The sequence below is a fragment of the Mercurialis annua genome, linkage group LG5 (assembly GCF_937616625.2).
Source record: "Mercurialis annua linkage group LG5, ddMerAnnu1.2, whole genome shotgun sequence".
Classification (NCBI taxonomy): domain Eukaryota; kingdom Viridiplantae; phylum Streptophyta; class Magnoliopsida; order Malpighiales; family Euphorbiaceae; genus Mercurialis; species Mercurialis annua.
This window is the reverse complement of record NC_065574.1, coordinates 47,718,172-47,741,869: the sequence shown is the minus strand read 5'-3', so window position 1 is coordinate 47,741,869 and position 23,698 is coordinate 47,718,172. Positions and strand designations below refer to the sequence as shown.

At 34.9% G+C, this 23,698-nt stretch overlaps 3 long non-coding RNA genes across 4 annotated transcripts in view; 2 read left to right on the top strand and 1 right to left on the bottom strand.

The window, feature by feature from the left end:
* The window catches only part of LOC126680776 (uncharacterized), a 32,312-nt gene extending 13,777 nt beyond the window's left edge, over positions 1-18,535 (bottom strand). Inside the window, exons 1-3 of one of the 2 annotated variants that reach the window (XR_007641278.2) lie at positions 18,114-18,481; positions 17,338-17,404; positions 4,080-4,161 (exon numbers count right to left, since the gene is read on the bottom strand). This is a non-coding gene — a long non-coding RNA (uncharacterized LOC126680776). Of the gene's footprint in view, positions 1-4,079; positions 4,162-16,975; positions 17,405-18,113 lie in introns of those variants that run through there. The other variant, XR_007641276.1, reaches the window with a different exon arrangement.
* On the top strand, positions 5,714-7,803 carry LOC130015611 (uncharacterized). The gene is made up of 3 exons (XR_008790855.1): positions 5,714-5,831; positions 6,870-6,955; positions 7,598-7,803. It is a non-coding gene; the product is annotated as an uncharacterized LOC130015611 (long non-coding RNA).
* On the top strand, positions 13,773-15,868 carry LOC126680777 (uncharacterized). The gene is made up of 3 exons (XR_007641279.1): positions 13,773-13,895; positions 14,935-15,020; positions 15,663-15,868. It is a non-coding gene; the product is annotated as an uncharacterized LOC126680777 (long non-coding RNA).
* Positions 18,536-23,698: the final 5,163 nt, after the last annotated feature.

Genomic DNA, 23,698 nt, shown 5'->3' with positions numbered 1-23,698 from the left:
TGAAACTATTTTTTCAAAGACACGCTGGAACCAGATTCAGAATAAAAATCAAAAACGCAAAAGTTAAATAAAAAACTCCAAACGTGTTGGGGTACGACTTTAAAATTATGATTTTAGAGTTTGTTAATATTTTTGTTTTTAGGAACTTTTTTATAAGGATTCAAACAAATCAATGGCTTAACTCATCAAAAAGCCCACATACTTCCACTTTTTTTTTATTTGGTCCCTTTTGAAATTTTGTTATTTAATAAGTTCTTGTACTATTTGTTTTTCGTTTAATATGCCCTTTTATGGACGAAGTTGTAAATGGGTGGTTCAATTGTTGTCAAGTGATTAACAAATTTCACGTCGGAAATGATAATAAGCTTCTGTACTTTTAAATTTATATTCATTTAGTCTCTTTTTAAAAGTTTTTATTCAATAGATCTGTATACTTATAAATTTGTGTTTATCTGGTCCATTATTGACTTATACCAAATGTAGACGACATGATTAAATACTAACGGAAATAAAATTTAAAAATGACATTATTTAATTTTAAAATAAAATAAATTTAAATGTGAATCATACTACAATTATAATATATATCAGAAATTTGAGAATAATTTATTATTATTGAAAATATATTTGAAATTTCACTGTTCAATTAATGTAATAAATATGTATATTGATTAAAGAGTGTTTATCACATGCAATGCTTATGCTATGTTATATTTACAACACATCGATGAGTATTTGTAATAGGAATTTTTTAAATTATTATTTTCTCTTCAAGTTGATGGAAGTTCAAAACAAACACGAATATTAAAAAATTTAAGTTTTTTTGATAGTTAAACTAAATTGACCCATGTTGCTTCAAATCTAACCTGCTCGCCCGGTCTTTCGGGTCAACATGGACACATTTATAATATTTTAATAGTTAATCATTTGAAAATATCATGTTCAAGGAATCAAAGTCAGTACTAAGTACCAACTGCACCAGGTGTATGAGCGTTATAATACTTGTTGTTACTCTAATCATATAAAAATGTAGTTGAAAAATAGTATTCTTAAAATCTGTGTAATTAGATTAACAAATCAATGGTTAAACCATCATTAATAAAGTATTATCTAAAAATATTTTATCTTTTGATTTTTTTTTTATTGTCAAATTTTTGAATAGTCAATTTTAGTCTATCTTTTAATTTTCAGTTTGAATTATAGACATTTGTTTCTTTTTTGATGCACGAGTATATATATTAAGCCATAGAAAGCTCTCATTGTTTAGACATATGGCCATCTATTCAAATGAGAGCGAAAAAAGTTAAATGAATCTCGCATATTGTTACAATTAATCTTTATACTATCAAGAATTCCAAACATAAAGGGCATAATTGAATAAATTTTTTACACTAATTAAACAATTGGCTATAATTAAAACTGAAAATTAAAAAATTAATTAAAATTGACGATTTTAAAAAATTTAGTCCATAAACCAAAAAGTTCAAAAAGATGAGATACTTTTCAATATAAGCCTATTGGTATTTCTAGATGTAATACTCCAAAATATTTTAAGATAATTACGTCGTGCCACGTGTCGGAATTTCCGATAAATTAAATTAAGGAGAATTTAATTTAATTATATCAGGAATTTAGAATAAATTTTAATAAGTTAATTAGCGGGATTTGAGGATTTAACTTTGGAAATTAATATAAAATAAATTATAAATCCTGTGACGATAATTATTTCGCCAAAGTCCGCGAAATAATATATAGTATTTATGGTAAAAGTTTCAAGTCGATTGGAGACTGTTTAAAATTTGGACGCGAATAGGTTTTGGACTAAATTGAAACTTTGAAACATTTCAAGGATCAAAGTGAAAATTAGCCGAATTATATATATAAAATCCTTTAGATGAAGGAATCTAGATTCTTCATCTTCTTCCTTTTCATTCTTCGTTTATAAATGGCGATAACATACGGTTCGTCGCGAGGTTTCCGTTTCTCGTCCGTTTCTGACGTTCTATAACTCCAAACGATCGTATTTCGATGGGTAATCACGGTAAACTTGACGTTTTATCGTTTAAACGAATATATTTTGAGTTATATCGATTCAAAGTTTTAGGCCACGAAACAATTTTATCGTTTTAATCGATATTAGGATTGAATTAAAGTGTTTTGAAGCTAGAATAGGCGTTTAGGATGCGCTTGGAACGTTTTTACACATGAAACATGTCAGAAACCCCGGAAATCGATTCCGGGGGATCGTGCACGTACGGTGCATGAACGTAAACCATCAATGGTGCACGAACGTGCACCAATACATGGTGCACGACCGTGCACCAAAGTGCACGAACGTGCACCCCCCGATCCTCGCACCCCGATCTTCGTACCCCGATTGAATTAGTTGTATACACGTGTCGAGGTTGAAAATCGATTGAAAACGATTAGGTATCGATTAGCGTGAGTAGTGAACCTAATGAGGTTAAACAAGAGTTGAATTAGAAAAGATGTACGATCCGTAAACGAGTTAGATATCGTTTAACGGGATATGCGTGAGAAGCACGACGATTAATGAAAGTATAAAGTATCGTGTCTCGAGTCTAGAGTCAATCTTAGAATAGGATTCTGATACCAGTCAAATGTTTTAAACTTTGTTTTAGATCCGGCAAGACAAGAAGCAGCTGGACCATTAGTTCGGGAAACTTGACGAATCTAAGCCCCGACGTATTTTTGGATAAGCGTTTTCTGTGAGTTTATACGATTTGCTTTTAAAGTATTTATTCAAGTAATTATTTTACATTGCTTTATATTTGGATTGCATGTTTTATATGCGAAACTTTTGTATGAATTGCGCATACGCTTGATTTGAAACCAGTATTGATCCGATGGAACATGCTACCTATTGAGCGGCAATAGGACTGTGTGATCACCAGTTTTGATTTGATACAGCTACGAGCTGATTATGATTATGAAATTTGAGATTTGAGGTATAGTTCGATATGAGCGAGTACTCGGCTACGGTGTAGTCTGTAGTCTCCGTATCTAGTAGGTTGGACCCACCAGTGAGTTGGACTCACAATTTGATATTAATGATTGGGTTGCTTGATCGATAATTAGTATGTTTGAGGATTAAGGTTTCAATCGGATCTCGTACTTGCCTGCATACGATTGAATATCGTTTTATGTTTTATTTGAATACTTATTAGTAAGTATATGAACTCACTCAGTATATCCCAATATACTGACCCCTCACAGATTTCCTTTCAGGATAAAGACGCTTTGAAGCAACGGACTTCTATCCTACTTCCAGAAGTCTGTATTTTTTGAAAGTATGTAAAGAAACAGTAATTTACTCTTAGAGCTGCAGTAGATAAGTGTTTTGCAAATCAGCTTGTAATGTATAGTTTTCTGTAAATATAACTTTAAGGTTTTTAAAGTTTTAAATGTTTTACGCTAGCTGCGTTTTGATATTTGAGACTGCCAGAGGATATGTATGCCTGGCATGTGTTTAGCATGACACGTATTATTGCCTGTCATGCATGACGTATATGATTCGCAAAAAATTATTTTATGTTTTTAGGCTTGCTACGGGTTCTGGAGCAAACACTCCCATTCCCTAGCGTCGGTCTCGGCGCATAAGATTGGGTCGTGACACTAGATAAATATTTCTTTTTTACTTTCCAAAACTTAAAGACTTGGTAAAAGGTTTTTTTGCTAAGTAGTGCGACCATAGTTATTCTTCTATTAGCATATTTACCATCTATTCACTTGTTTGCTACATTCACCCTTAGGCAGTCTAGGATTACTAATCGACTACAAAGGCAAATATTTGTTTGTAAAGATGTCCACTACAGTCGTCTGATTTAATCACAAAAGGAGCTTAATTGTCTTCAATAACCACATTAAGCTGTCATATTGATACTACTTGTTAAAGGTTTTGTACTAATTGTTTGTGACCGATTTTGGCCGAATTGGTTTGCGTAAGAGACTCGAAACCATTTCATAAGTATTTAATAATAGATTTAATCGATAAACAACAATACAGCAAAATAAACAAATAACACAAGACATTTATGTGGTTCAGTGATTGAACTTACATCCATAAGTGACAGAATCGCGCCATCTACTGATCATCAAAGTGTTTTATTATTCGTCGCTCCAATTTACCAGCCACCGTCCCTAAAAATTATCATTTTACCTCTTAACTAAAAAAAACTCTTAACTAAAAAAATAAAATTCTTCTTTTAATTTTAATCGAATACATCAATTAAAATAATGATAACTATTACGATTCGACGGGAAACAAATATCGACAATTCGAAACGAGCGTATTCAGATTTTTCGATATAAATTTTTTAATTTTTAACCTTTTAAAAAAAAAGAAAAATTAAGGGTCGGGGCCCTGAGCTGGCGCCGGCCCATCTGGACAAACATCCCTTTGGGCCGTTTGTTTATATGACCAAAGTCCCAAAAGGGAATTTTGTCATCTGGACAAATGTCCTAGAGGGAGGTTTGTCCAGATGGGCCGGCGCCAGCCTAGATAAATGTCCCTCTGGGGCGTTTTGCTTCTAGGCCGGCGCCATTTTAGGACGCTCGCTTAAATTTTTTAAAAAAAAATTAAAAAATTAAAAAAAAAAATTAAAACGCAAAACCGATCATTTACTCGAGGTTTCTGTCCTCCATTTCCGCTAGATTTTGACATTTTTATTGCAAATCGATATATTCATTCGTCGAGTTTTAAATGAGTTGAGAGGATTTTATTTTTTATTTTTAAATTTGAAATAGGGTTAACACTATTTAGGTAATAATAGGGGCGATGACTAGTAATTTAGAGGCGGTGTTTAGTAGTCCACATCATCAAAAAGAGTATAAAATTGGTGGAGAATTACCAAATAGAAAACATCTCTAGTAAATATGCCCTTGGAAGAAAAATTCACAAAATGTTTAACTTTGTACAAGAAGTAATCCAAAATAGTTAGGATTATCTTATATTCCTCACATCACATACGCCTTTCTTTTCTCCTTATTCATATTAATATTTAATCTACATTGTGTTTTTTTTTGTTCTATTCTAAAAGATGAATAAGATATGGTATATATAGGGAATCAATTCTTCTTGTCGCATTAGGAGTACTAATCCTAAATGGATTATATTTCCTGATTGCCAATGACAAAACAAAGTTATCATTAATCCAAATACTCCACAAATAGAGTCCTAATACAAATAGAATTTGAGGCACTATTCAAACACATCCTAAGTTACCATTGTAATAACCCGTAAGATTTTTAAGGAAAAGTCGTACCGAAAATATTTGGAGTTTAGAAATTCAAGCAAGAAGGACGGAAAAGAGATTAGACTTTAGAATTTTGACGGGGTTTGGATAATTTAAGTAATCGAGAAATAATAGTTTAAACGTAAAATTTTATTTCGCTAGAGCAATTATAAGCGAAACTAAAAAAAATATTAATTAAAGACAAATAAAAAAAAAAAAAAAAAAATTTGAACCCATAATTAATAAATTATATGTAAATATCCGTGTAGTGTCATCAAGAGGTTCGCGTGAAGGTTCTATTAAATTCCGAAGTCGTATCAAAGTTTGATGCGACGTAAGTTACTAAATTGGACTAAAACGTAAAGAAACTTAAAGGAACTAAATTGGAACTTTTGCCAATTAAAGCCACTAGATAAGATTACTAAGTGATCATAATCTTCATACCTTTAAACCTTCAAGAAGCTACCAAACTCTCCCAAGAAACCCATTTTGCAGAACCCACAATCCATCACCATCTCCACTAAATTTTTCATCAAAACTTAAGATTGTTGGAGGTAAATCATATATTGATTTAAGGTAAACACTCTAACCTTTTTAATTTAGACTTTTGTTGATTATAAATTGAAGATTGATTGAATATAAAATCATTAGGTTTTGTGAATTTTGATGATTAGAATTCAGCTATGATAATTGATGTTTGTTGTGAGTTTTAGTGAGTTTGAGAGTTGATTTTGAGTTGAATTTGAGAAATAAAATGGCTAGGGTGATGGCTAATCTTAGGTGCTCGACGGGACGGGTTTCCGGCGGCCGGAGATAGCTCCGGTGAGCAGCAAAGGCTGCTCACCATGAGCAGCCCCTACGGGCAGAATTCTGCCTCGGCAGAATTCTGCCGCAGGGCAGCAGCTCTGCTCTTAAAGAGCAGAGCTGCGGCAGCCTTTGAGGGCTGCAATTGCAGCCCTCGGACGTCGGGGGAGAGGTGAACTTTGACGTATATCGGCCCTCGTTCGTGTAGTTTTGATTGGTGCGATTAAACGCAAGTTTGACGGGTTATTAGCAATAAACAATGTTAATAGAAAATGACTTATAGAAGTGTTTAGGAAATGGAAATTTTTTTTATATGAATACATATTTTTAGATTAAGTTAAGATTAGTTATTAGTTAATTAAAATGATAATTAAGATTGATTATGAAAAATGGAATTTAGTTAAAGATTAAAAGCTATACATAGAAGTTGAAGTTACGACTAAAACGTAACGTTTAAGTAAAATTGGGTTGTTAGGAAGTTGTTTGCAAATTTGAGATAAGTTGAATACTAACATAATGTTAGTTATTCAAAATGTTGAGATTGAGCTCGGAATATGTTAGTCATTTACAAATTTTGTCGATAAGCAAAACTTTGACGATTAACATGTTAAGTTGCTAGAAATTTGTAAACTTCTATTAAATAAACTCTTGGACTTAGGATTTTTATTAAACCTTAAAAAGGTCTACTTTGTTAGTTTTAAGTCGAGGTTAGACGCGGTTAAATTTTAGCGAATTAAGTGTGCGTTTTACCTTAAGTCTATAAAGTCTATCGAGTAGAATCTTATTTAAGTTAATTTACATCTTATTTAGACCCGGCAAGGAACGCAGCTAACGGACAAGGAGCACCTTAAGCTAGACGGAAATTAATCGATCGAGGTTTTAGGAAGTAGCAAGCGGTGAGTTTATATATGTTTACATTTGATGTATTAACTGTGCATTACCTTTAAATGCAAAACTTTTATATAAATTGCATAGCATTGTTTTATTATTAAAATGTTTATTATAAATGACATGCATCATTGTTTTGAAACCAATGTAAGTCCGATGAAACAAGCTTTCCTATTGGGCGGCAATAGGAACAGTGTGATCACCAGTTTTGATCTGAGCGCTTTATAATTAGAAATGTGAAATGTGAAATCGGAAGGAGGATTATGTTTTTGATAGATACGTGAGTAACTCGGTCGAACTATCTCGGGACCCGTATCTAGTGAGTAACTCGGTCGAACTATCTCGGGACTCACACCTTGGGATTAAGTAGTGGCATAAGTAACTCGGTCGAACTATCTCGGGACTATGCCACGTGGTAACGGTAACTCGGTCGAACTATCTCGGGACCGTACCACTAAGGATCAAATGATGTGATGTTATATACTATGGTTACAATGATTCTCGAATATGAATGATTTATTTGGGTGTAGGGTTTCATTCGGAATTTATGTTTGGATGCATATGGATAAATGTTTATAGCATTGTTTTGTTTTAAATAATACTCATTTGTAAACTATAAACTCACTCAGCGTTGACTGACCCCCAAATAGTCTTTCCTTTCAGGTAAAATGTTTTGACGTGACGGACTTCTATCCTTGTTCAGAAGTCCGTATTTTGGAAGTATGTAAATAAGAAGACGTCGATCGATAGTGCTGCAGTAGATGTCAAGTCCTAGTTATGAATATGGCTTTGCTGAACGGTTTTAATGTTTTATCCAACTCTGATATGTAAATAAAGTTTTAAACTGCGCTTTTAACCGTTTACTATATTTTGCAAACCGGGCTATTCTTGATGTGTGACATCGCATGATAAGACCCTGGCTTATCGTACATCGCTTTGGACGATGTTACAAGTATTGTAAATATTTCAAGTTTATGAAAATGTTTTATGAAGGATCGTTTTATTTATATTATTCATTATATTTAAAAAAAAATTTACTCGTTTTTAGGCTTGCTACGGGTTCCGGACCAACCACTCCCGTTCCCTAGCGCCGGTCACGGCTCGAGATTTCGGGTCGTGACAAAGTTGGTATCAGAGCAATGGTTTAGATTCGTAGACCATTGCCTGTATACATTTGAGGTTGTTTGTACCTAGGATGGATGAAGTTACTAGGTTAAGCTAGGAACTACTGCAGCAATAGGATTCGGGTCATGTCATTAGTTTGCTTTGCTTATTTTCTTTCAAATCTTTAGTTTCCCTTCTTAGAATGTGCGTCTGTCTTATAGGTGTGATATGTATGGCATAGTTAGGTGCGCTTGCCAATAGGATTGACATATGCCTAAAGGTAGACTAAGCTCGAAAGAGATTAATATGTGATTATTGATCGTAGTATGATTTACTTTGATCAGATGGCTGATCAAAGACAAATTAGGGCCCATGTTGCCGAGCAACATGGAGAAGTACCTCGAGTGTCCCAAGAAGAAGAAGCTGAGGAAGCTCAAGATGAGTCTTCCGTCCAGGGAGGACAGCAAGGACCAGTTGGAGAAGCTGGAAGAGGCAGAGGCCGTGGAAGAGGCCGAGGTAGAGGCAGGGGCCGAGGAAGAGGTAGAGGCCCAGCTGCCAATGAGCAGGAACCGGTGCAGGCACCAGGAATGCCTCAACCAGCGAATCCTGCAGGTTTTAACATGGATCAGTTCTTGACTGGCATTGTAACTTTGGCAAATACTCAAGTAGCAAACCAGAACATGCAGCGAGAACAGCTGCTACAACAGCAGCAACGTGTGGCTGGGAATATTGATCGGGATATTGTATTAGCCTATATGCGCCTTAAGCCAACGGAATTTGATGGTTCTGGAGACGCATTAGACTTTCTAGAAGAAGTGGAACGTAACGCCAGACGTCTCCAAGCTAATGAGAGACAGTCGATCATTTTAGTGGAAATGTCGATGAAAGGGCCAGCAAAGGACTGGTTTCAACGTCTAATTCAGCCGACAATGGGCCAGATGACGTGGGCTGAATTTGTTAGTCGCTTTAAGGAGTATTTTCTTCCGTATTCAGTGACGGAGTTACATCGTGATCGACTGCTGAACTTGAGCAAAGGAGATAGGTCGGTGCAAGAATATGTTACAGATTTTACAAGGTTAAGCCGATTTGCACCCGATTTGATGGTAGACCCAGTAAGGGTGAACACTAGGTTTGTGAGAGGCTTAGGGCCTGACTTTGTAAGCTTAATGGCAGATGTGAATAGGGATTTAGTTCAGCTGATAGACAGCGCCCGACAGATCGAGACTTCTTTGATTCAGTTTGGACGACTCCCTGATCCTTCTAGTCAGATACCAACCAGAAGTGAATATGCCCAAGTTGTACAGAGTGCTCCATTTCAGTCTTTTACTAGGAATTTTCCTAGACCCCAGCGAAATCGGGATCGTAAGAGGGGAAGACATAGTAGTAGAGTTGGGACTTCTGGAGCGAGGTTTGGTGCTAGGACTACTGGTGGCATAGGAATGGGAACGCCCCTTTGTCAGAATTGTAACAAACGGCATTTTGGGGCATGTCATCTTGCTACGGGAGCATGCTTTAATTGTGGCCAACAAGGTCACTTTGCAAGAGAATGTCCAAGACAAGGACTTCAAGGGTCAATGACTACAGTGGCTCAACCATCGTATAATCAGCAAAGACCTGCGTACCCTGCAGCATCTGGATATGGACAGACGGGTAGTACCTTTACTAGCCAGAGGGGCCGAGGTTATGGAAATCGAGGAGGAAGAAATGTTGGAGGTCGTGGAGCTGGTCAGACTTCACAGGCAGGTGGAAGTCAGGCTAGGGTTTTTGCGCTGAATCCTCAGGAAGCTCAGGCTTCCAATGCTGTCATGCAAGGTACATTTCCAATTGCTTCTCGAGATGCACTAATTTTATTTGACCCAGGTGCCACTCATTCGTTTGTTTCAACTAGTTTTGCTATTAAGTTGGAAAAACAACCTGCTTATTTACGACACCCTCTATCTGTAGCTACCCCAGTAGGTGAAAGTATAGAGGTTAATATAGTTTATCCTTCTTGTCATGTGAGCGTCCAAGGGCAAGAATTGTTCGCTGATCTAATTTTGCTAGAAGTATTAGCTTTTGATGTGATACAAGGAATGGATTGGCTAGCTCAGCATTATGCTAACGTAGATTGTCGTAAGAAAATAGTCACGTTTAGACCACCTGGAGTTGAGCCTATTTCAATCCAAGGTGAAAAGCTAGACTCTCCTGTGAGTATAGTTTCGGCTATTAAAGCCTGTCAGTTGCTAAGAAAGGGTTGTCAAGGATTCTTGGCGGTAGTAAAAGATATTGAAAAGAAAAGTGACCGGGTGCAGGATGTACCGGTGGTATTGGAATATCCCGATGTTTTTCCAGAAGAATTACCGGGATTACCACCAGATCGAGAAATTGAGTTTTGTATTGACTTGGTTCCCGATACAAAACCAATATCTATACCCCCATATCGAATGGCGCCAGCGGAATTAAAAGAACTTAAGGATCAACTGGAAGAGTTACTTGATCGTGGATTCATTAGACCAAGTGTGTCACCATGGGGTGCACCAGTGCTATTTGTTAAAAAGAAGGATGGGTCACTTCGACTATGCATAGATTATCGTCAGCTTAAGAAAGTGACGATTAAGAACAAGTACCCACTACCAAGGATCGATGATTTGTTTGATCAATTACAAGGGGCAAAGTATTTTTCTAAGATTGATCTTAGATCTGGATATCATCAGTTAAAGATTCGTAAAGATGATATTCCGAAAACGGCTTTTCGAACTCGGTATGGACATTACGAGTTTTTGGTGATGTCATTTGGGCTGACAAATGCACCAGCGGCTTTCATGGACTTAATGAACAGAGTATTCAAGCCATTTCTGGATCAGTTCGTGATCGTATTTATCGATGATATCTTGATATATTCGCGTTCAGAGGAGGAACACGCGCATCACTTGCGATTGGTACTCCAAGTGTTAAGAGAACATCAGCTCTACGCCAAATTTTCCAAGTGTGAATTTTGGCTAAAGGAAGTAGCGTTTTTAGGGCATGTCGTATCTCAATATGGGATTATGGTCGACCCAAAGAAGGTTGAAGCAGTATCGGAATGGGAACGACCTAAGTCGGTTACGGAGATCCGTAGTTTCCTGGGATTAGCAGGATACTACCGACGATTTGTGCAAGACTTTTCAAAGATTTCTGCTCCGCTAACCAAGCTAACTCAGAAGAACGTTAAGTTTGATTGGACAGATAAATGTGAAGCCAGTTTTCTCAAATCGAAAGAGTGCTTGACAACCGCACCTGTATTAGCTTTACCCGAAGGAACAGAAGGATTCACAGTTTACTGTGATGCTTCGAGAGTTGGATTAGGATGTGTTCTTATGCAGCATGGTCGAGTAATAGCTTATGCTTCTCGCCAGCTGAAAAAGCATGAAATGAACTATCCAACTCACGATTTAGAATTAGCGGCAGTAATTTTTGCATTAAAAATTTGGAGACACTACCTGTATGTAGCAAAGTGTGAGATATTCACGGATCAAAAGAGTTTAAAGTATATATTTGATCAACGAGAACTAAACCTTAGGCAGAGGAGATGGTTAGAATTATTGAAAGATTACGACTGTACTATCCAATACCATCCAGGGAAGGCCAATGTAGTGGCGGATGCTCTGAGTAGAAAGTCTGCCGGTAGTCTTGCGCATATTACAGCCATATGGCGAAGGCCATTAGTTAAAGAAATACACAAGTTGTTTAATCAAGGAGTTAAGTTTGAAGTTTCAAACCTTGGGAATCTATTAGCTCAGCTAAGCATTAAGCCGACATTGGACGACCAAATCAAGAAATTGCAAGTGGATGATCCTCAACTAAAAAGATTAATGGAGGAGGTTCAACAAGGAAAGAGTCAGGATTTCGGCATAGACAATGGAGTGATAAGACACGGCACAAGGTTATGCGTGCCAGATGTGGATGGATTAAGGCAAAAAATTATGGAAGAAACCCATGGAACTGCATATAGTATACATCCTGGATCAACCAAGATGTATCATGACATCAAAGAAAGGTATTGGTGGAATGGGATGAAAAGAGATATTGCAGAGTATGTAGCCAAATGTCCGACTTGTCAGCAAGTTAAATTGGAACATCAACGACCATATGGATTCCTACAACCTTTACCCATTCCAGAGTGGAAGTGGGAAAGGATTACAATGGACTTTGTGGTTGGCTTACCTAGGACACAAAAAGGTTACGACTCTATTTGGGTAATTGTTGATCGTCTGACAAAGTCAGCACATTTTATACCCATAAAGACGACATATACTGCAGCAAAATTGGCACAAGTGTATATTGACAAGATTGTCAGTTTACATGGGGTTCCTGTGTCAATTGTCTCTGATAGAGGTTCAGTTTTTACTTCACGGTTCTGGAAGAGTTTGCAAGAAGCCTTAGGGACACAATTGGATTTTAGTACAACTTTCCATCCACAGACAGATGGTCAGTCTGAAAGGACAATTCAGACATTAGAAGATATGCTCCGATTGTGCATTTTGGATTTTGGAGGAAGTTGGGATACCTATTTACCCTTAGTGGAGTTCTCATATAATAATAGTTATCATTCGAGCATTGAGATGGCTCCTTATGAGGCTCTATACGGACGTAGATGTGGATCTCCTATTTGTTGGGAAGAAGTTGGAGAGAGAAAATTGACAGGAGCAGAGATTATACAAGTTACATCGGAAAAAGTACCGTTAATTAAACAACGATTGAATACTGCTTTTAGTCGACAAAAGAGTTACGCAGACCCGAAGAGGAAGGATATAGAATTCCAAGTTGGAGATTACGTTTTCCTCAAGGTATCACCTATGAAAGGTGTAATTCGTTTTGGCAAGAAAGGGAAATTATCTCCAAGATATGTGGGTCCATATTTAATCGTGGAACGTATCGGAAAAGTGGCTTATAAGTTAGAATTACCACCAGACATGTCACAGGTTCACCCTGTGTTTCATATCTCTATGCTCCGAAAATATGTATCAGATCCCTCCCGTATTGTCCAACCACAGACAGTAGAAGTGAGTGAGGAATTAACATACGAAGAAGAACCAGTAGAGATCGTCGACTCACAAGTGCGAAAGCTACGCACCAAAGAAATTCCAATGGTAAAAGTTCTTTGGAGAAATCATTCTGTCGAAGAATGTACGTGGGAGACAGAAGATAGTATGCGGCAGAGATATCCGTACCTGTTTGACCCTGGTACGTAATTAAAGTTTAAATTCGAGGACGAATTTATTATAAGGGGGGGGGGGTGAATGTAATAACCCGTAAGATTTTTAAGGAAAAGTCGTACCGGAAATATTTGGAGTTTAGAAATTCAAGCAAGAAGGACAGAAAAGAGATTAGACTTTAGAATTTTGACGGGCTTTGGATAATTTAAGTAATCGAGAAATAATAGTTTAAACGTAAAATTTTATTTCGCTAGAGCAATTATAAGCGAAACTAAAAAAAAAAAAATTAAAGACAAATAAATAAAATAAAAAAATAATAATTTGAACCCATAATTAATAAATTATATGTAAATATCCGTGTAGTGTCATCAAGAGGTTCGCGTGAAGGTTCTATTAAGTTCCGAAGTCGTATCAAAGTTTGATGCGACGTAAGTTACTAAATTGGACTAAAACGTAAAGAAACTTAAAGAAACTAAATTGGAACTTTTGCCAATTAAAGCCACTAGATAAGATTACTAAGTGATCATAATCTTCATACCTTTAAACCTTCAAGAAGCTACCAAACTCTCCCAAGAAATCCATTTTGCCGAACCCACAATCCATCACCATCTCCACCAAATTTTTCATCAAAACTTAAGATTGTTGGAGGTAAATCATATATTGATTTAAGGTAAACACTCTAACCTTTTTAATTTAGACTTTTGTTGATTATAAATTGAAGATTGATTGAATATAAAATCATTAGGTTTTGTGAATTTTGATGATTAGAATTCAGCTATGATAATTGATGTTTGTTGTGAGTTTTAGTGAGTTTGAGAGTTGATTTTGAGTTGAATTTGAGAAATAAAATGGCTAGGGTGATGGCTAATCTTAGGTGCTCGACGGGACGGGTTTCCGGCGGCCGGAGATAGCTCCGGTGAGCAGCAAAGGCTGCTCACCATGAGCAGCCCCTACGGGCAGAATTCTGCCTCGGCAGAATTCTGCCGCAGGGCAGCAGCTCTGCTCTTAAAGAGCAGAGCTGCGGCAGCCTTTGAGGGCTGCAATTGCAGCCCTCGGACGTCGGGGGAGAGGTGAACTTTGACGTATATCGGCCCTCGTTCGTGTAGTTTTGATTGGTGCGATTAAACGCAAGTTTGACGGGTTATTAGCAATAAACAATGTTAATAGAAAATGACTTATAGAAGTGTTTAGGAAATGGAAAAAAAATTTATATGAATACATATTTTTAGATTAAGTTAAGAATAGTTATTAGTTAAATTAAAATGATAATTAAGATTGATTATGAAAAATGGAATTTAGTTAAAGATTAAAAGCTATACATAGAAGTTGAAGTTACGACTAAAACGTAACGTTTAAGTAAAATTGGGTTGTTAGGAAGTTGTTTGCAAATTTGAGATAAGTTGAATACTAACATAATGTTAGTTATTCAAAATGTTGAGATTGAGCTCGGAATATGTTAGTCATTTACAAATTTTGTCGATAAGCAAAACTTTGACGATTAACATGTTAAGTTGCTAGAAGTTTGTAAACTTCTATTAAATAAACTCTTGGACTTAGGATTTTTATTAGACCTTAAAAAGGTCTACTTTGTTAGTTTTAAGTCGAGGTTAGACGCGGTTAAATTTTAGCGAATTAAGTGTGCGTTTTACCTTAAGTCTATAAAGTCTATCGAGTAGAATCTTATTTAAGTTAATTTACATCTTATTTAGACCCGGCAAGGAACGCAGCTAACGGACAAGGAGCACCTTAAGCTAGACGGAAATTAATCGATCGAGGTTTTAGGAAGTAGCAAGCGGTGAGTTTATATATGTTTACATTTGATGTATTAACTGTGCATTACCTTTAAATGCAAAACTTTTATATAAATTGCATAGCATTGTTTTATTATTAAAATGTTTATTATAAATGACATGCATCATTGTTTTGAAACCAATGTAAGTCCGATGAAACAAGCTTTCCTATTGGGCGGCAATAGGAACTGTGTGATCACCAGTTTTGATCTGAGCGCTTTATAATTAGAAATGTGAAATGTGAAATCGGAAGGAGGATTATGTTTTTGATAGATACGTGAGTAACTCGGTCGAACTATCTCGGGACCCGTATCTAGTGAGTAACTCGGTCGAACTATCTCGGGACTCACACCTTGGGATTAAGTAGTGGCATAAGTAACTCGGTCGAACTATCTCGGGACTATGCCACGTGGTAACGGTAACTCGGTCGAACTATCTCGGGACCGTACCACTAAGGATCAAATGATGTGATGTTATATACTATGGTTACAATGATTCTCGAATATGAATGATTTATTTGGGTGTAGGGTTTCATTCGGAATTTATGTTTGGATGCATATGGATAAATGTTTATAGCATTGTTTTGTTTTAAATAATACTCATTTGTAAACTATAAACTCACTCAGCGTTGACTGACCCCCAAATAGTCTTTCCTTTCAGGTAAAATGTTTTGACGTGACGGACTTCTATCCTTGTTCAGAAGTCCGTATTTTGGAAGTATGTAAATAAGAAGACGTCGATCGATAGTGCTGCAGTAGATGTCAAGTCCTAGTTATGAATATGGCTTTGCTGAACGGTTTTAATGTTTTATCCAACTCTGATATGTAAATAAAGTTTTAAACTGCGCTTTTAACCGTTTACTATATTTTGCAAGCTGGGCTATGCTTGATGTGTGACATCGCATGATAAGACCCTGGCTTATCGTACATCGCTTCGGACGATGTTACAAGTATTATAAATATTTCAAGTTTATAAAAATGTTTTATGAAGGATCGTTTTATTTATATTATTCATTATATTTAAAAAAAAAATTTACTCGTTCTTAGGCTTGCTACGGGTTCCGGAGCAACCACTCCCGTTCCCTAGCGCCGGTCACGGCTCGAGATTTCGGGTCGTGACAACCATGTTGGTCAAGTACCTATTAAGGAATTCGTTGGATAGTGCAGTATAATTTTTGATGGAACGTGGTTTTAACCTATTAAATCATTGTTGGGTGGTTCTTTGTAATACCCCGTAAGTTCAGGTACCGTTTAGTGCAACGTGTCCGGCAGAGAAGGACCGGAGTTGCAGAGATAAAGATATTGGATATTAAAGAAAAAGATAATATGGAGTAAGACGTGTATGTTTGAGGATTAGAATAAGAAAATAAGGAAAAATATCAAGAAAAGTCACAATTATAGTTCAGGGACTAAAGTGGTAATTTAACCAATAAGTCCCGAAAATGGAATTATTTCGCCAAGGTCCGCGAAATATTTTATAGTATTGGTGGTAAAAGTTTCAGGTCAATCGGAGACCTTTTAAAATTTGGACGCGGATTCATTTTGGGCTAAATTGTCAATTTTGAAGAATTCAAGGACCAAAGTGCAAATTAGCCAATTTAGCCACTGTCACGACCCGATTCTCGGCATCGAGACCGGCGCTAGGGAATGGGAGTGGTTGCTCCGAAACCCGTAGCAAGCCTTAAAAACACTTTAAAAATCACTTCAAATTTTTCGCGGAATTCAAAACACATTTTCGAACATTTTAAAATCTCCGTTTAAAAACGTTTCGATAAAATCATAATGAAACTTTACAATTAATTTCCTATTTAATTAATGTATTCAAGTTTCATACCCACTTCACTAGGGTTAATAATGCATCTCATTATGCACACACCATCTCATTATGGTGATAACTGCATTTCACTATGCAGACCATTTCATTATGGATTTAAATGCATTTCATTATGCAAACACATTCATTAAATTAAAACCGTTACTTTTCAATTACTGGTTATCGTTTTAACGCGTATTCCTCAAATACCGTCTTTTACAAAACCGATAATATGCAATCATGCATATAGCCACGCTGGGCCCCATATTATACACATAACATAGTTGCGTACAGTTTCCTTTACACTGTATCTCAAAACTCCCGGTACTACCGTGTACCCGGGTTGCAACTATTTTCCATTACCTTAATGCATGTCGTTAAAATATATTATAATCGTGCGATGAAAACAAAACAGAGTTCATGCGTGGCAGACATCGCAAATACTGACATGCTAAGGCGTCTGTCTATCTATTCTACTGCAGCTCTACAGATCAAAATAAGACCAATTACCATATACGCAAAACGAAGACTTCAAGAATCAAAAAGATGAAGTCTTGTCCAGACACAGGCAATATTCCTGAAAAATAGTTCCACAACGTGGGTCAGATATACTGGTGAGTTTACAACTTACAAACAGACATTAAATATTTTCACACATTATAAAATAGTCATATTAAAATATATACTACCGGTTTAATCACAGAAACGTAATGCTTTAAATGAAATGCCATTTCTAATCCATTTTCCTCTAAGTCTTCTTTCAGACTGAGATTCATAAACTAGTCGGCTGAACCCGTACATTCGCTCGACTTTAGTTTATTTTCCACTATCCTTTACAGTTCTAAACCTTTCTTTAGACTGTTTCCAACTTTTCTCATGAACTCAACGACCGATAACATTTAATGTTCCATGACGCCGTTAGTTCTTAAATCAATCGGCCGAACTCTATCGTTCCATCGCCGTTAACTTGTTCGGGGTTCTAGACCGTCGTCTTAGAAGCTCTCCCGCTATGTCTGGACCGTCGTCTCAGACTTCTAGACCGTCGTCTAGATTCACACAGTCCATTCCACTTTACATAAAATAAACATGCATGCAATAACTAGTGATCACATAGTCCTATTATAGCCCAATAGGATGGCACGTTTCATAGACTCATTCCATAATAATTTTATTTACTCAAAATAAATATACGATATATTTAAAATGCTTTATGACATTAATTTCCACATTAAAGTAATAATAGTAATTTTATTACTTTAATGTATGCATGTAAAATGCAAACTCACAGACTGTCGCTCCATAAATAATTAAATACGCCACGATGATCCACTATTAGCCACTCGGTCTATTCCAACCGGTGCTCCTTCAATTTGATCCGTCAATAGTTGACTTTCCGTCACATCTATATTCAGGAATCGTGTTAAGTCGATTTCAAAATAGAATTCTAAATCTATTACCGACCTCTAAACACGTAGCCACATAAATACGATATCATATCGTATACAAACAATCATCACATTAAAAACTTTTCACAAAACACTATCATTTTCGGTCGTTATTTCAACGTAACCGATTCACAATTCCTTCTCATTCTCGACTATTCGAGAATTACGAACCTACTCTATTGGGTTCGATTCAGGAAAACACTTGAAATAAATTCAAGGTTCATTCCACATCTATGGCCTTTCATAATTAATCACAAATAATTCTTTTTTTTTTTATCTCTTTAATTAGTTTCACTAAACTAATCAAATTACCATATTTCCCTTTTATCACATTACCCTTATTCCATTAATTACCGAACTAATTAATAATATTTTAATTATTAAAATTCGGATTTACTTTCAATATTGGGTCTAACCATTCCATAAGATAATTAAAACAGCCCCTTATTGGCTTAAATTCCTCTTTTGGTTAAAATACTAAAATATCCTCAAACTTTTCAAAATTGACCATTTAGGTCCTTTCGTAAACTAATCGATTTTAAAATCGAGAAAATTACTTAAAATATCCAAAATTATTCTACTTCAGATTATTAACAAATATAATCTGGAAACTTTGGCTAACATACCATGTAGCCCCTCAAATTTGGAAAAAAAATACAATTTAACCCCAAAACTCTAGTTTTCGGCAAAAACATTCAAATCTTTCCAAAAATTACCAAAATCATTTAAAATCTTTAAACATCATTCTACATCAGATTATATACATCTATAATCTGGAATTTTGGTTTAAATACTGCTTGGTCCTTCATTTTTACGAAAGTTACATTTTAGCCCCAAAACTTCCAATTTTGAGAATCAACTCCAAATCAACTGAAAATCACATCAATCAATTCTTTAAATAATCTAAACTTACTCATCAACTCAATTTTCTGGTCTAACATTTATTTCATAGACATGCAACACAATTTAGATCAAAATCGTAACTTTTAATTTCTCAACTATTCCTCAATTATGGATAATCCTATCAAATTAACCAAAACATATTTATTTTACTTATCATACTAAAACAGCAGCCCCAAAATTAAAATCAATTATTTTTCATAATTTTAACAATTTAAAACCGTATAAATCGCTAAATTCGAATCCGATTTTAGCAACACTCAAAAATCCTCCATTAAATCTTTTGATTCCTTAAATACTCAACATATAATTTATTTAACAATATTTCTAGCCCAGAAATTTAAAATAAATTATTTTCCATATTAAACACCCTTTAAACCGAATAAACAATTTATAATCAAAACCGATTATAAATCCATCAAAACACATCACTTTAATAACTTTAATTCTATAAATAATCAACAAATAAAGTTTATAAATTTTTATAAATAATTTCTGCCCAGAAATTTAAAATGACATAAATACCCTTATTTTAACAATTTTAACTAATAAAATTATCAAAACCGAACCCGGTTAATAAACCATCAAAAATTCACAATTAAACACTTATTCATCATCAACCCAACATATAGACCAAACATAATTAGGATTATTTCCAGAAATTGAAAATCAATTCATTTACCCTTATTTTAGCGATTTTTAAAGAAATTAAACTCTAAAAATCGAAACCCATTATTTATAAATAATACCCAACATTTTAATCAACTTTAATCTATGAAAATCAACCTTTAACATATATATTAAATTTATTTTTAACATCAGCCCAGAAATTAAAAATAATAATTTAATTTCACATATAAAAATGAATTATATCCGAAACCCAACAAAACAACAATTCAAACCAATTATTTAAGCATCAAACCACAATTTTTAACAACCTAAGCATGTATCTAAAACTCAAACAACATCAGAAAATTAAAATTAAAATTTGAGGTTGAAGGTATACCTTGATCCTACATGCAATGGTAGATTAACGATCTACGCGAAATTTGCTACGTTTTTGGTTAAGGAATTTTTTGTGAAATTATGAAAGAAAATAAAGTTGTGTTTTTGTTTTTGAGAGAATTTGGCACCCACACTAAAATGAATAAGAGAATGAGTTGCTTGGGGAAGAAGAAGACTCATCAAAATATCTAGATATTTATTCCATGTTTTATTTATTTACAAGTTTGCCACTAGGCCATTTTCGTAAATAATTCAATCTTTAGGGGCAAAACGGACTAAAATTTCTCAAATACTTCAAAGCATTAAATCATAAATATATGGGCTGAATAAAATATTTTTGGGCCTTTTAAAAATAATTAAAATAATTATTTTGACAGTTTTTTAGCGTAAAATCTCAAAATTCACATTTACCACGTAAAATTGTTAAAAGTCAAACTTATGGCCAAACACATTCTAAATCGCATTTTCATATTTATAAATTCATCTCGTGAATTTAATAACTATTTTCGAGGTCCTAATTTATAAAAATTGAACACCCGCAAAAATAAACACTTTAGCTAATACGGGGTATTACATTCTCCCCCACTTAAAAACAATTCGTCCTCGAATTGCTTAAAACTCATATTTGCGTATCAGTTACTCATTTTAATGTAGTCTATGGGTCCTTCACGCTTTCACTGCGCTACTCTGATACTTTATCTTTTCTCTTTTCCAACATATAAATTTCTTCATTTGCTCTTATCTCATTAACTACTTTCACTTTGTCGTTAATGTTTACCGACTCCATTTATTCTTTCCACTGCGTTCACATCCAAATATCACTATCTTTTCTTATTCCCATTTCTTTCACAGTTTTCATATTAACTACATCTTTACAACTCCTTCACTCTTTTCTATGTTTTCCGAGTTTCACATGTCAAACTCGTACTTACCACTTTCTTATATCAAATCTTATTCTCTTAATCCTTGGAATTTCCAAATTGTGATACCAACTTTCATTTTACCATCCCATTTGATATCGACTCACCATTCGATATTCATTCCTATTTTTTTTTATAACATAACGATCGTATTCTCGAACATTCTACTTACTATATTCTTAAACTTCTTTTATCATTTTCTTTTACCTCTTACACCATTACATCACTGTACTTTCTATTTTGTAACGTCCTTAGATTCTCTCCTTTTTTTTTCTCTTTTAATCTGAATCAATTCCAGAATTAACTTGTGACGATTCTTTCGCCAAATACACTTCATTACTTCATAACTCCTTAATTCATATGCCAATAATCAATTTCCCACACCGAAACTTACCTCCTTCTACCACAGAATTCTTTCTCTAGGAAATTATAATATTTCCGAGTTAAGAATTTAGTCAATGCTTTTGCGTCACGCGTGAGATTATCCGAAGATTTTGTACTCAACGCATTTGCCATAACATTTCCTATTCTGTAATGTTTTTGCAGTGTAATCATAGCTTCGAAATTTTCTAAATCAATTTCTCAGCCTGAGATTCCATTCACTTTGATTCGTGAAAATCTCACCAATTACATCATACAACTCGTGTCTCTATCTTGAGCACACGCATACAACCTTCTACTACCTTTCTAGGCGTCAGAAAATATATTTCTGGTACCCAATTGTCTTGTCTCCTTATCACATCACTTTATACTCATGACTTTATTTGTCAGAGAACACACATCCTTGTTCCAATCACTTTGCCTCTTAATCACTTTTCTCATTTGATTTTTATTCTCACTACGACAATCCTTAAATTCTTGTTCATCACTTTATATAGCTTCAATGCTAACTTTCACTTATCCGTTCTTCCATTTATACTTATTTTTCTTTAAATAATTCATGAATCCCGTTCATGACCAATACACGAGATTTACCAATTATCTTTAATCGTAGACACTTTCTATACCCTTTTCTATTAATCCTTTATTCACCTCTACTCCTTATTTCAGGATTACTCCTTTTTCCATTTCATCATATCTCGTAAAAGATGAAATTATACTTTGCCATTAACATCGCCTTTAACCACGACGCACTTACTTATTATAATAGGATGGTTCTACACATCCAATTGTTTCCACTTACTCAATGTCTTTCTACATTTCGTACTATGCTACTCTATCTTTAGTGCAACATCTCGCTAGCGTACTCTTAATCGATCTATTCGCTCGATCCGCCGCGTAATCCTTATATCTCAAAGGATATACCTAGCTTACATTATCGGTATTATAACTTAAGATACCTGATAATTCTACTCTACCGTTATCGAATTTCTACTCGGGTAGAAATCCGGATATTCGATAAGAATTTCTCCTTATACTTGAATATCGGAACGTACTTGAATTCTTTGTCCCACGAACAATGCTGATTATCTCAAACTTCTTTCGATACTACAGAGTTATGTCCAGCAAAACTTATTTAAAACTCAAATTCACTTTAAAACATAGGGCGTCCCCTTTTTCTTTTCAATAAACTTTCAAAATTTTCACTTTTTGAAATCAAAAAAAATCTCATTTAAATTTTATTTTCTCGTGATCACGAGTTTATAATAAAACCCTTTTGAAAATAACTCGACACTCCTTTAAATAAGTTGCTTTAGACATTTCCAACTCTGTAGAAATCATTCTTCGCTTTCATCTTTCGTTGATCAATTCGATGTCAACGACAACGTCTCTATATCTATTATTATCTATCGTTCGCGATTTTTACCTACTATAGGTAATGGGTCATTTCCTTTACCCTTAACAGAGGTATCATCATGAGTCTCCTCTTTATCATGTTCTACTTCTACAACATGAGTTTCCACTTATTTTTAGCCACTCATTCTAATCAAATCACGTTGCTCACTTAGCAACCAATCAAATTCAAATGCGCAAACAAATCGCACATCATTCTTTAAACATATAATCACCGAATAGCCAAACATAAACCACATAACTTTTCACATAAAATTTAAAAATTTAATTTTCATACTTTCCACACATCACATTTTGCACGTTTTAAATACTAAAAACCATGCAATCATATTCGGTTTTCATTAACCCAAATCAACTTTAATCAACGAATCATAGAATTGCAAATAAGCACATAATCACATAATCACAGACTCACTTCCTAAGGGAAAGCTGAAGATCGAGGATTTTGAAAACGATGACATAACAAAGACATGATTCGAATTCTTATATGCTGCAGTAGATTCCTATGAATACTAATCAATTCCTAGGAACACGATAGACATTTCTAAGCCTTTACACTTTATCACTATGCAATAATTCGACTTTTTCGAATATTGCTCACACATTATCACGCAATGGCCCAACTCATCGACCATTGCTCTGATACCACCTTTGTCACGACCCGATTCTCGGCATCGAGACCGGCGCTAGGGAATGGGAGTGGTTGCTCCGAAACCCGTAGCAAGCCTTAAAAACACTTTAAAAATCACTTCAAATTTTTCGCGGAATTCAAAACACATTTTCGAACATTTTAAAATCTCCGTTTAA